This window comes from Polistes dominula, unplaced genomic scaffold, assembly GCF_049000335.1.
Source record: "Polistes dominula isolate Pdom_NZ unplaced genomic scaffold, Pdom_raw_medaka contig_168, whole genome shotgun sequence".
Lineage (NCBI taxonomy): Eukaryota > Metazoa > Arthropoda > Insecta > Hymenoptera > Vespidae > Polistes > Polistes dominula.
In genome coordinates this window covers 1164803-1179152 of record NW_028301024.1, presented here as the reverse complement: position 1 = coordinate 1179152, position 14350 = coordinate 1164803, and the positions used below count along the sequence as shown (strand labels likewise).

The 14350-nt window shown below is 28.3% G+C and overlaps 1 protein-coding gene across 1 annotated transcript in view; it reads right to left on the bottom strand.

The window, feature by feature from the left end:
* Positions 1-14350, bottom strand: part of LOC107074631 (uncharacterized) — a 152098-nt gene that overhangs the window by 128721 nt on the left and 9027 nt on the right. The gene's annotated exons all lie outside the window — the stretch shown is intronic.

Sequence of the window (14350 nt, the reverse complement as noted above, 5' to 3'; positions counted from 1 at the left end):
AATATTCTAAAATAATCAAATGTCGACGTACAGGCGGCATGACGTGATAATTTAAAATATCTATTAAGTTTTGCCTAAATTGTTACGTTACAATGAAGGGGCATCGGCAATTATTTTTGGATGCATTCTGGAACATTTCTCTTCAAGCATTGAGCAAAAAAACACCGTTTTTTATACGTTTAATATCGTGATTTTCTGACCAGACAAGTAATTATTTCGATAATTGTATTACGAAACCTTGTATGTACATAAAGGGCTATTGGAAGATGTATCACACTATACAAAAATATAAGTAATTTTGTATAAATTAATTGTAAATTTATAAAAAAAAATATATAAATGTATACAATGCTTATATTATATATATATATATATATATATATATAAATTATATATTACATACATATATCTATTTATTTATTTCAAATCTGATTTTTTTCTGTAATTTTCACTTTAGTATCTTTGTCTATATAGAAAAATCTGTTCATATACTACCCATTACTACTAAAAATTTCCTTAAAATCCAATAAAGCAATATTAATTATGTACTTTTTCTAACTCTAGAAATAAAGCACTAACTATCTTAAAAATCCGTCGATCTACAGATCATTATTCTAGTAAACTGCGTTCATTCGATAAAGGTTAATATATACACGTATCTATAAACAAATATAATATATCGCCGTCAGTATTAACTACACATTTTAACACATCATATACTAATTAATTCTTGAATCTTTCATACTTTTCTCTCTTGTCGATCGATTTATCTCACATACTTATGCCACAATTAATCATTATCCAAATCTTCTATACTACACTTTTAATTGCTTATATATAATAATTATTATTCTTTCTTTATGTAAATAGTTCATTTTAAAACATCTGTATTTACTCTGTATAGAATACTACAATTTGTTCTCATTTTTACTCTCTCGCATACCTGAGCTGTTCCCGAACAACATTCTTCATCCCAAAGCATAATAATTTTCTCATTTTTTCTCAATTTGCTTTTTTTGGATACATTTACCTTTATAATGCGAGAAAGAAAGAAAGAAAGAAAAATAAAAAAAGAACGTTATTGCCTCACCTGATTTCGTAACGACGTGTACCCACAAATTCTTGGTCGATGGTAAATGAAGTTACCAAACGAGATGAAATAACGATGTCCGAAGGGAAACACATAAAAGGCCCTTGACTCCAAATAAAGACGTAGAAAATGTCGGAAAGATTGATCAACTTTTGTGAATAGCTTAAGAGCTACTTGTTTTTATTACCTCTCGTTGATAGAAAGCTGGCCTAGAAATCGGTCAAATGAGAAAAAAGAAAACGAATCTCTACTAATTGAATAGATTTTATTTATAAATTTACAAATAAAATAGTAGAAACGAAGAAGAGGTAAGAAGCTTAGAATAATTTAATGAATCATTAAAATCAAATATAATGTTTTCTTAATAGAGAAAAATAAAATACATATGAATAATTTATTTTTTGATCGTAAAAGAGGTTTTCTCTGGTTAAAAGATTAAAATTCCTGCACGATGATTTCCTAGAAACCCATATAACCAAAAAAGAAGTTTGAAAAGCAAAAAACAAATTGTGAAGAACAAAAAATTAGTGACATGAAAAAGAGATTGAAAATAAAAAAGAAAGAAAAGAAAAAATGAAAATACTTATGGTACAGGACATGTGTAAAATGTCCGGTCATTCTACAGAATGCCCAGAGGTTTTCGGTCAATTTATGAAATGTACTTCAGTTAGCTGTGTTTGAAAACGGGTAGGGGGAGGATTTTTACATTTCCATGATTTTTTTTCATTTATAATAATTTGAGATCACTTCCCCTTCCCCCTCCCCACTTATCCTAAACAAACACTATTGAAGCATATTTTATAAATTGACCGAAACTCTCTGGACATTCTATCGAACACATTAACACATTGCATCTCATTATGCACATTGCCCGATTTACGTGGGCATTCTATAAAATACCCGCTAAATACACATTTTCTGTATAATCCATACACATATATACGTTTGACGGATAAACAACCATTATATCTTCGATAACGACGTAAATATATACTGTAAAATTTTTGTGGGCCACCACACGTGCGACATTCTCGACGTTTACGATGCTAAATGCAGACGATATTTCAACGCGTCAAAGTGTAGCAACAAGGTAGAAAAGAGTGAAGAGCAGAGCAGGCAGGACTGGTGGATGTACAAGGAAGGAAGGGGTGTTTGTAAGCTCGGAAAAAACACACCGAACGTTTTTTGGTCCTTTCGGAAATCGATGCTCTCGCGGTTAATAGGCAGATTTATAGGTTTTTTGCAAAGTTTGTCCTGTTGCAAGGGATGCGAGTGAGGTATGTGTATACAGTGTTAGAGAAAAGTATAAGACATTTGGTATTTTTAGTTATATCATATATTAAGAAAGAGAAAAATTCATTTCAAAAATTTTTATCTTTATATATAAAAATTTAGTGTCACATTGTTGATTTGCTGTGGACTTTGAAACTACTCAATCGATCTTAATAAAATTTTTTTTATTTTGTTTAAATTTTTTTCAACTTAGAATATAGGATAGTTTTTATAGCGATATTTTTTTATTTTTTATTGCTAATTTAAGAATTTATTATTTAAAGATTATCTAAGTCTCTAGGTTCTGTAAGTTTTCAATAAATAGCGCTGTATTACAATTCAATTATTTCAATAAATTTCACGCCACACGTTTTTCTCAGATTTACATATGACATAACTTACCTTGCTTTTTATGTTTTCGAGTATTATTATTTTATGTATTCCATTCTAATTGTGGTATTATTTTGTGTATTCTTATAATTTACTAAATAATTTATTAAATCAACATTTTATAACAAAGCCACAGCAATGCATTGCCGGAGCATCCTAGTATTATATGTATATAACTTTTAATATATAAAACACATATTTTAAATTCAAAAGAAGTACAATGCTAATTTGTAAGAAAAAATTGCGAAAAAATCCAAATTTGAATGGACAAAAGTATAAGACACCGAGTTTACTATTCATTTTCACAATTTACATTGGTAAATATTTAGACAATAAATATCGCAGAAACGAATTATGCATAATATTGGGCTCTAATACAAAATAATGGGCTCTGTTCATACCACGAAAGCTTTAAAACAATTGTTCACATCGAAAGAAATCAAAGTATTAGAATGATCTACGTATTCATCCGATTTAAATATTATTGAAAATATTTAGGAAGATTTGCCTAGGAGAATTTAATAAGATAGAGAATAATTTAAGAATGGTAACGAATTGAAAGAATTTATTTTTGAGAAATGGAAGGCATTACTATTGTATAAATTGTAAAATTTACTAAAATAACGAACAAATAACATTTTCGTAAAAATAACTCGAATTTTATATTATTGTTTTATTCTTTTTTCCAATCAAATTTTGATTATTTTTTCTCTGCAACTATAGTACTTCCTTTTAGCATTTATTTTGAACCCAAAACTTCGCGTTAAAATTCTGAAAGGTATATATAATATATAGAGTGTATAAAATGAATTTTTTAAATAAAACTTTTTTTGAAAAGATACCGAAAAGTTTCAAGTCAAACAAAAAGAGAGAAAGGTTTTAAGAGGAGCAAAGAGTTTGAGTGGTGAGGGAGAAACAAGAAAATATCGATCGGGCAAAAATTGCGGCAGTGAGACAGTTACGCATCGGGCACAAACAATTTAAAATGCAATAATGTAATTGATAAGAATGATTGAACAAATGTTTTACTAGGAAAATATTAAAGAGTAAGAGAATAAAATTACCAGGAAATAAAATTCAACTAAAGCATCTAAATTTATCGCATGCTTTATTTGATCGAGTTTTACTTTCGAAATCATTTTCATCGAATATCACGAATTACAATAAATATCTTTAGTCAATAATTTGTTTATAAATTATTTCCCCTAGCGGGAAAATTTTTTAAACATACCTCTTAAATAAAATATTATTTATTTAACTACCAGAAATGAATTAAAAAATGTATATACTCGACGTATTCTAGACTCTTAGGAATGGTATAATGAAATACATTTAACAATTATTGTTTAATAATTTTAATCGATATGTACATAATTATACTTATTATTTTAATTTTCTAGTAACCTAATATAACATATTTAATATGTATATATATTTTATAATATGTATATATATTTTAATTAGGCTTATAAAAATTTCAAGAGATTATACTTAATAATTATTTCTACAATTATTTCGATCAAAGAACTAATATAAACCATACTAATTATCCATCTAAATACTATAAAATAAATAAAAATCTATCTTTAGAAATACAATACATAGATCAATAAAAAAGTAACTTCCAATACATTCATTTTATATATTTTATTTCTAGAAGTTTATTTTATATCATGCATATTTAATTTTTCTTTTAACGAGCAATAAGTATTCCATACGATTGAATGTATATGTAGATACAGAGAGAGATAGGCGGAGGTGAAGGTCAAAGTCAAACGAAGCAAACATCTACTATGTTTATATTACTCAGCGAATTCCAAGAAAATTCGTCCTTTATCAACTACAGTTAGAAAAATATTATCGTAAGATCGGTTAAAGTGATTGAGAAGGGGAGAAGTGACTAATGCATAATACATCTTATTTTGATTTCTAACGACGTAGAGACAAAACTTGTAACACTTCTCAAATGTGTAAGAATTTTATTTTTGTTTAATTAAATAATATTATATTACAGAATTTTATATTTAATTAAATTTTATTTAATTTACAGATATATGCAATCATATACCGATAATGTGAATTTTTAGGAATTAGGAAAAAAAATTTTTTAATCAGAATTAGAGAGTTATTAATTATTTTATATTTTTTTTCTATGATTTCAGAAAGATTTTTACCATAGTCTCATTCTTTTGATGATTTTAAATAAACCTTTACCATCATCCTATTCTTCTTATAATTCGGAAAAACAATTGAAATCATACTAGTTAATAGTAGAATATATAATTACCTGCAAATATTTCTTTCTTTTTTAGTTTTTAATTTTAGACATTTATTGGTTACTTTTCAAGTGGATTTCTGACGCAGCAACCTCTCCGTGATAAGATCCGTTAACCGATATCGCTTACGGTATCCATAGAATTTATATGGTTCAACGTAAGCAGTGTGGGACCAATGGCTGATGCTCGATCTATTAGAACATTTTAACTTCCCGTTTCGTTAATTAATTATAATATAAATGAAATGATTTATTGAATTAATTATTTAATTACACGTTGCGGTGGTTGTTTAACTTTTATTGATTTAAATTCATTTTATTTATTGTGATATTTTTTTAAATAATTGAATTTTAAAACAATTAATATACTTTTTATTTATAGCATAACAAACAGAAATACTTACAAAAGACTTACTTTAACTAAATCTTGATTTTCAGAGCTTTAATTGCGATTATGTACAATAAGATCTTACCATTAGTATTTAATTAGTATTGTATCTTAATCTTAATTATTACTTCTCATTCATTTTTTAAATCATAGTTGTATTTATTCATGAAAAATATATTGAATGATACAAAACATGAAATATATAATTAATTTTATTTTTAATTTTTAATGACAGATTAATCATTGATTCAACTATTCAACAATTCATCTAATTTTAATCAACTTTGTGACATCATTCAACCAACAGCGAGTAAGACTAGTGTTTTGGAGCTATTGCAGAATTTTATTCATAGAATGTATTATAATTCAAAGTTTCTTCCAGTGCCTAATTATGCCGAGAATGAACGATCCGGGTTATCGGCACGGGTTACTGGTTATTTTCGTAGATTTTTCTTGTCGGAAACGAACTTAAGAAATCGTGAGTAAGACCTTTGATTGTGATTTTGGATTTGTGTGATTGTGATCTTTGATTGTGAGCAATTTGATTGTGATTTTTATATTTGCATGTGTGTATTTATTTTAAATTACGGTAAAGTCTTCTCTTTGTTTCATCGATTTCAATTCATTTAATTTACAATCAAATTAATTAATGCACTTATTTTTTCTCTTTAAGTATTTAGTAGTACGTGTTACTAGTAGTGATATCGAGCATTAAATTTACTCGATTTCATGCCAAGAAAACATATAAAAATTGTTTTATATGTATTTCTTTGTAATTAGTTTATCAATCGAAAATATCACATTGCGTACGGCACACTTTTCGAGCAACACGCTTCCAGGGACCGCACATTTTGGGGTTAGTTTTATGTCTAATAACATTACTCAATTCAAGAATTTCCCAATTATCATTGAATTCATTTTCGTCTGCAGTATTATTCGATTCATCCGATAAATCATCAAACAACAATTACTAGTAACGTAACAAGAAAGTCTATTTTTATTTCTTTAAATTGTCGATTGAGTCGAAGTAACCTTTAAACGAGATATCTCATCTCTCGGCCTCAACGTTCGGATTGCTAAAGACGAGATATCTCGTCTCCCGTACGCAATGTGATATCAATGTATCGATACTTCGATATTATCAATTAATAAACAAGAAAATGAACCAAATTCGCAAACGGGTAATATTTAGCAATTAAGTGGTGGTTCAAACTTCAGTTCTTTAATTAGAACAGCCATTTAATGAATAGAGTTGTCTGAGATATTGCAAAAAATATTCATTTTAACCCAATTAGAGTCTACAATAAAATGTTACCTCAAGACTATAATTGTTTCTTATGATGTAATCATTTTTCTCATTCATTTTATTTAAGTCATTATTCACCAAATGACTTGTAGAGTCCTTAAACCGCCTAAATGAATTTTTAATTAAATGTTTTTATGTCTTTATGTATGTTAAGTATATTTTTTAAATTAGAATTTTCAGCCTAATATACTAATTCCCCTTCCCCCCCCCACTATGCCCTCTTCGTTCTTATTGATAAGTATGCCCAGTTGTTACACATATGATTAAGAAACGGTTTGCATGGATTTTTGTTATTATGTTTTCCTTTAACAGCTGTCATTATACTAATGATTACACGGTGTACTTTACACTTATATGTTTTTATTAAATAATGTGCATTGTACATCGCTAATAATTAAAGTACATTTTTAATTAATACATTACTCATAATGTACATATACATAGATATATATCGCATTTACAATAAAATATGATATTCTAACTTTTGATATAATTATTTAAGTTTATCTTCGTCCTTGAGAAGTTTATCGCCAGCCCATTATCAGCCTATTATAATGAATATAACTTATAGAGTCACGTGCAATATAAGAAATACGCTAACTTGTATTTTTATTTTCATATTAAATTTTTCTAATTTTTTTAAAAATCATTTCGAAAAGTAGAGTAAAAAAGTAATGATATAATATGAGTAATAATATGAAATATAATATAAATAATATATCAATCAAATAAAATAGTAAATTTTCACATTTATTTGTGAAAATCATATTTCTACAATAATTATTAGCCTTGACAACCAATTACAGGATTGATATGTAACCTAATAAAATTTAAGTTTAGAAGAACATAGTTTAACTATGGTTTCGGAGTGCCCTGGATCATGCCCTTTTGGTTAGGCTTATGCAGCCTGGTGTAGTACGAGTTAGGATGCAGAACTGTGGAATGTACGTGATGATATGTGTGTGTTTACACTTTTTAACCTCTTAGGCACTGCTGAATGTTGCTCGGGGCTGTTTCTCTATACGGCAGGGTTCAACGGGAATTATGTATAAACAATAAAACTACGATGTATGACGAACAAAGACTGTTCTCTACGCGAGTACATTTTAATAAAGTTTTTCATGATTAAATTATAATTTTTCTCAAAGAAATGAAACACATATACTTTACTTAGGCAATTTACTTTAATAGATAACAATATAATTAGGTATAATATATTTTAAAAGATGTTATACGCGAAAGTCACTATATTGGCGCGTTGTACTGGACGATGGCATCCGCGAAAGTCACTATAGTTGCACATAATGCCTAAAAGGTTAAATATAAATTAATAGGCAGGCAGGTAAAAATTATTTTGAAATTCAATAAAAGGAATTAGATAGATCATTCAATATCTTCTGAACTTGTCAAAAAAATTTTAATTTGCTGAATATTTAATTTTGTAATTATATTAATATTTGCACCTCTTAATATTTGAAATGATGCATTTGCGAATTGTTCTTATATTTTAGTTATTATGTAATTTCGAATAAATCTATACTTTAAGTCGCAAGCTCTTACCTCTCATTAGGTTAAATAAGATAAAAACACACCAATGTCAAAATCTACGAAAAAAATATCAACAACAATTACGTTGGTTCCTCCCCAACGTCAATTGCGTCTCGTATAACGTGTAAATAAGCACGAGGGTTTGGCTTGTGTTATTTATCGTGAGAACAGATCGAGATTAGATCAATTTCATTTAAGGACAATTTCATTTTTTTAATATAATCCACTGAAGTGTGTGTGTGTGTGTGTGTATGGCAATTTTGCGAATGTATTGTTTTAAACGATAAGGCATTTTTTGATACGTAATCTTTTCTTATGTCACTATTAGGAAATATCTGAATGCAATAGGGCATGAAGTAAAGAAAAGGCTAAATGCCGAAGAGGCCCTCACTTAACTATGTGTCAAGACAGCAAATATCGAAAACAAAACATTTTTCAAAAAACTTTTTAATAAACCTTTGATCAATGATCTTTGATTCTATCATGTTGTCCTTTCTACTGATAATAATCTTACAATTAGCTGTAATTTGTTCCTAAATGGAGATGATAAACCATTCCATCTCCCTGCTACAGCATTTTATAATTCTGTCTTTTAAATATTACAGTCAAAATTTTGCTATTTGTATTTTATTAATAATAAATATCAAGATTATTTGCGATTTCATTCATTTTATTGTAATAATATCGTAACGGAATTATTTTCGAGCTAATAACTCTGCTAACTTCAATCCAAATTTATTTAGATGTTTCATTATTATTCACTTTTTTTTAGTCCTTCTGATAAAGAGAAAATTTTTTTTGAATTATTTTTTTTTAAATAATAAAATGAAACACTTACATTTTTCAAATAATTTGTTAAAAAATAAAATATATATGTATATATGAAATAAATATTTAAAATGTATGTATATAAATGTGTACAGATTCAGATAAATAAAATTACTAATTGAAAAAACTGAAGAAGTTTCACTTCACATCAGTTGCTTGTAATTTTTACACGCTTTTCTTTTTTTGTTTTTTGCGAATATATGATATGTCTAAAAATATAAAGTGTCTTATACTTTTGTCTAGCACTGTATGTGTATAGCTGTGTGGTCTTACGAGGCGTTGTTTACGCGGCCGCGTACCTCGGCGGTCGTTTGTCAAGCGTTAAACACTGGTCACCCTCGGACACGGCATCCTCCCCCAAACATTTTGCAACATCCCTATGCCTCGCGGGCGATAGCGCGCTTCTCTTGATTAACGAGACACCCCATATATATCCATGGGGGTGAGCAGGCCCTTTCCTTCCATATGGGGGATATCGCATTGTTGCATTCGTGCTTTACTGCATATTGCGTTCAGTGCTGATCGCTTTCAACTATTCGAACGTGATCATTCGCTTTTATTTTATTTTTTTTTAAATGATAATAAACTTTTTTGTTAACATTTTTTCTTATTATTAGTTTGTTCGTCAATACAATTATAACTAGACACTGAAGACATTTATATAAATGCATATATTTTTTTTTATAATAACATAATATATTTTTTAAATGCATACGCTAAAGTATATTTCATTTATTTATACGATACCAAGTAATTTTCTAAAAGATAACAATAAATACCGTTCTTGTATCGACATTTTATTATGATAGTTTATTCAGACAATATAAAAGAAGTAATCCAATAATTTAATGCAACTGTAATTAAATTTCCACGATATATACTTCAACGAAAACAGGTTCTACAGAATTTAGTATTTGTAAAAACTTTAAAAAATTAACAATAAACATGAAAAATTTTAAGACAAATGGAATGCAATTAACTGATTCAATAAAATTATTAAACAGATATAAAGAAAATTAAAAAGATAGTACTGGCAATAAATTATTTTAAAATGGAATGTAGTTTTTTGTAAATCTCAAATATAAAACAGTATCGCATTAATTTTCGAAGTGAAATTATATCAATAAAAATTGAAGACCGTTGTTGAAACAAATTTAAACACGTTACAATCACGTAATTTAATTTCAAGTATTCATTTTGTTTTGTGACTTATAAATTAATTTTATTCAATGAACGTTATTAATTATTTACTGTTAATATAGAAAAAATTCTTATAGTTCAATAATCATATTAATAAGGAATAAACTTCCCGTTATTATTACTACAAATTTTTAAAATACTTATTACATATCTAACATATTTTTACATATATTTATGTACTATATTTTTATATTTTATATACATTATTCGCATATGTTATAATATTTTAAGAATATAAACATTCGAAATGTAATTTTGACAAAACTTAGTATTATAGTATAATATAATATTAAACCATGTGAATTATATTCGTTAAAAGGCTATTTTTTATACTTTTACCACAATAAACTTATTTGGAATCACTCATCGAACTATTTAAATATATTTAAATATACATATAATCATTTACGAAAAATTCTTCGATAATTATGACTAATGATAATATCTGTCATTATGCGTGACGTCATTTATTTACACTAAACTGGAATATACAATTATCATTAATGTTTAACTCTACAGAGAGAGAGAGAGAGAGAGAGATTCAAGTTTATTATATATTTACTTTTTTATATCGTTATCAGTTAAATAACTAACCAATGTTTAACGAAAGTTGTATTTTTTTAATTGAATGCTAATAATAGTCAATTTAGTACTTAAATAATAAACAAACAAATTTTAAATTATTAATATAACAATATTTATATATTGTCATAAAGTTAAATATAGAAAATTAATAACATTGAATTCAGATTTTCATTTAAAATTAAAAATCGTCATGTTACATTTCATAATAATAATCCTTACTATTAAAGTAAAATTTGAGAAAAAAATTCAAAGAACAATATGTTTTCAAATCGTCCTTGTTTCTTTTTTTTGGAACGTATCAAAGGATCCTAATGAGGCAATTAATCACATTAATGATGCAAACATGATCAAGTTTTAAACAAATATAATTAACTATGTACATTCGTCAGAACAATGCAAGCCATGAGACGTAACGATTACTCTGAATCTATTGAATAAACGTATCCACTTTCTAATTACACGAAATTGACTAAGAATTATTAAAGTAATGTTTGCGAAAAGCATATGGATACGAATACTATCCAATATCATCGAAAGTGTAGGCGATAATAAATAGGATGATGAGAAACACCATGGCAAACAACGCAAACTAAAGTAAGCCCTATCATCATTAGCGTCACGTACGAACGATCCTACGATGTTATTGTTCCTCGCCATCATCCCTTCCACCACGTGATTAGAGATGTGCTTTATTAGATCCGAAGTTATCCCGTTAGTTCGCAGTGTTAACGTATGGGGAAAATTACGAAAAAAAAGACGAAGGAGGAAGATTCTGTGTATACCGTTAATCTGCAACGTTTCTGAATCTACATCTTCTCTCTCTCCTTTTTTTCTTCTTTTTTCTCTCTCTCTTTCTATCTCTTGTTCTCATTGTATAATATCTTTTCTTCAATCAAAAGACCCTCCCTTTATCTTGCTACCTCTCTCTTTCTCAATCTTTGTGAATTTACAATAAAGGATGGATTTAAAAAAAAATCTTTGAAGAAATACCAACGAGTTTTTACAATAAAATAAATCTCTATTTGCAAATTACAAATATGAATATTTAAAATCTCTAATTATCGTTAGCATATAATAGAATTCAACGATTTTGTTAAATGTTAAATCAGAAAAAGAAGAACGAGTCAATTTATAGGTTAGAAAAATCTCGTTAATGAAAAGATTCCAAGAACAATTAAAATCTATAGTTAACGAAGAGAATTTGATTTTGTTCGTTAGAAGAGAAATCGAGGACCTTATTCTCTTGATCTTTAAAAGTATACTTGTGAATCTTGGTAACTGAAAAGAAACTGAGAAAAAAAGAGAAAAAGAAAGAGAAGTATTGGATTGCGTTTGATGAGCTAACAGAACGTTAACAATGACGAAAACATGTCGATGAAAGAAAAGTTTTTTGTTAAAGAGGTAAATGCGATTAAAGTCGAACGGAAGATTCCGAAGAGACAAGATTCTCTTCTCTTCTCTTTCTTTTAAGAATTAAAAAGGAACACAGGAAAAAAGAGAAAGAAAAGAAAGACGGCACTAGGCGGCCCCAACTTGCTACCGCACGTCGAATCGAGTACACTCGATTCGTACGGTTTAAACGTTCGGAGACGAATGTGAACGTACCTAATTAGCGGCTTTCTCGGAGGAACGCCGGTCTCGCAGAAAGCTGTAAAAGGCGGGTACGAGAAGCAGGTCCAAAAAGAGAAAGAGAGAAAGAGAACTCAAGGATCCCAAGTCGGTAGGAAAAAGTTACCGGATCCATTGCCATAAAAATCGTTTCAAGATAAGGGCGACTTTCTGAAACTACGAAAATATTTCTGTGTGTGTGTCCAAACAAGTGCGCATACATACTTGTCTCTGTTGCGTTTGTTCATTCATTTGTGTGTAATATGCGGTTGTAGATCTATGAGAGCATATGCATGTGCATGTGCGTGATACTGAACCTTCGAATCTTTTTCTTATTTTTTTTCCTCTTACTGATCTTTACAGTCAGTAAATTATATAAATGTTAATGACAAGTCGTTCGCGTTTACTTACTTGCACATATCGAGACAGTAATTTTACTTGTCTGACATATTTTTTAAAATAATGGATATTACAAGCGGCTAATTTAAAACTTAAGAATATATATAAGAAAAAGTAGACTACATATATACCCTGTCACATCGTTTATTTTCTGAGTTATAAATGATCATTTTAATGAAGTAAGCGAACAACTCTAATGAAGCATAAAAATAATATTGCCATTCAGAAATACATGAAATCATGTCAGACATATTATACAGGTTGCCGTATTTTAATCTATAAATGCGATTGTTTTTCCCGATTTTTGTTGTTCGACCAAATATTTCAAACAAAACTTGCACTTTAGGTCTTTTTAATAAAATTTTGAAAAATATTAGGTAAAAAAACTAACATTTATATAAAACCTTTCTCAATTTTTTAACGCTTCTTAACAATAATGATATTAAAATAGTTTTTCGTTATAAATACATAATTACTTTTATAGAGAGTACCGAAATATGAATCGGTTTAAAATTACGATTCTATTTACAAAAAAAAATGTATTTTCATATATCTTTTGCGCACGCCCATTTACAAAAAGATGAATTACATTAAATTACTTTCCCCTTCGAAACAGAACAGATTCTGTTTGAAACATTTACCAAATAACAAAACTTCAAAGAGATAATTACATTCATAGATTAAGACGAGTCATTGTGCATACACGGAAATTATTTTTCTTACTTTTAGTTTCCAGATGTGTCAATGTAATACTTCCCACATATTAATGTTTTAGTGACCTTGATTTAGAGAATAGGCATATATAATAATGTAAAAAAAGATTGATTCATTCTATAGACATTCGCTTTTAATTGTATGTATATACGATTTGAATTCGATATTTTTTCCTAAGATCTCTTTCTCTTCGTATTTTTAACAATTTTTTAGAGTCATAACAGAAAATCTGACGCCTATCAGTAGAATGATCGATAAGCAATCAGAAAATTATGCTTAGCCGATTGAATCGGTTCGAAGAAGGTTGTTTCTTCCAAGAGATATAGTGACTTACCGAACCAGACACTCTAGCGTGCAACACAGAAACTACGAAGCCCAAGAACACACTTCCCTCCCCATCATCATCATCATCATCAGCAGCAGCATCCTTCTCTCTCATCTCTTGGCTTTGTTAGAAAGCCTATGATTTACTACGCGCCGTTCTCCCAATGTAAATGTTTATACGTTTCTTGCCAGAGCCATTTTAAGTAGTCGTTAAATCTAGTTAACTATTATACCTCCTCTTCAAATGGAATTCGTTCTAACAACGAGATTGAATCCGAAACACTTCATCGGGTTGGTTAACTTTAACTTGAACATGAGGTTGTTGTCAGAGATAGGATATAAAAGTTTAGTCTATGATGAAAATAAAAAGGTTAAGAGTCCATGGAAGAGTCGATGGAACGCGTCGATGGCCATCTTGAGATG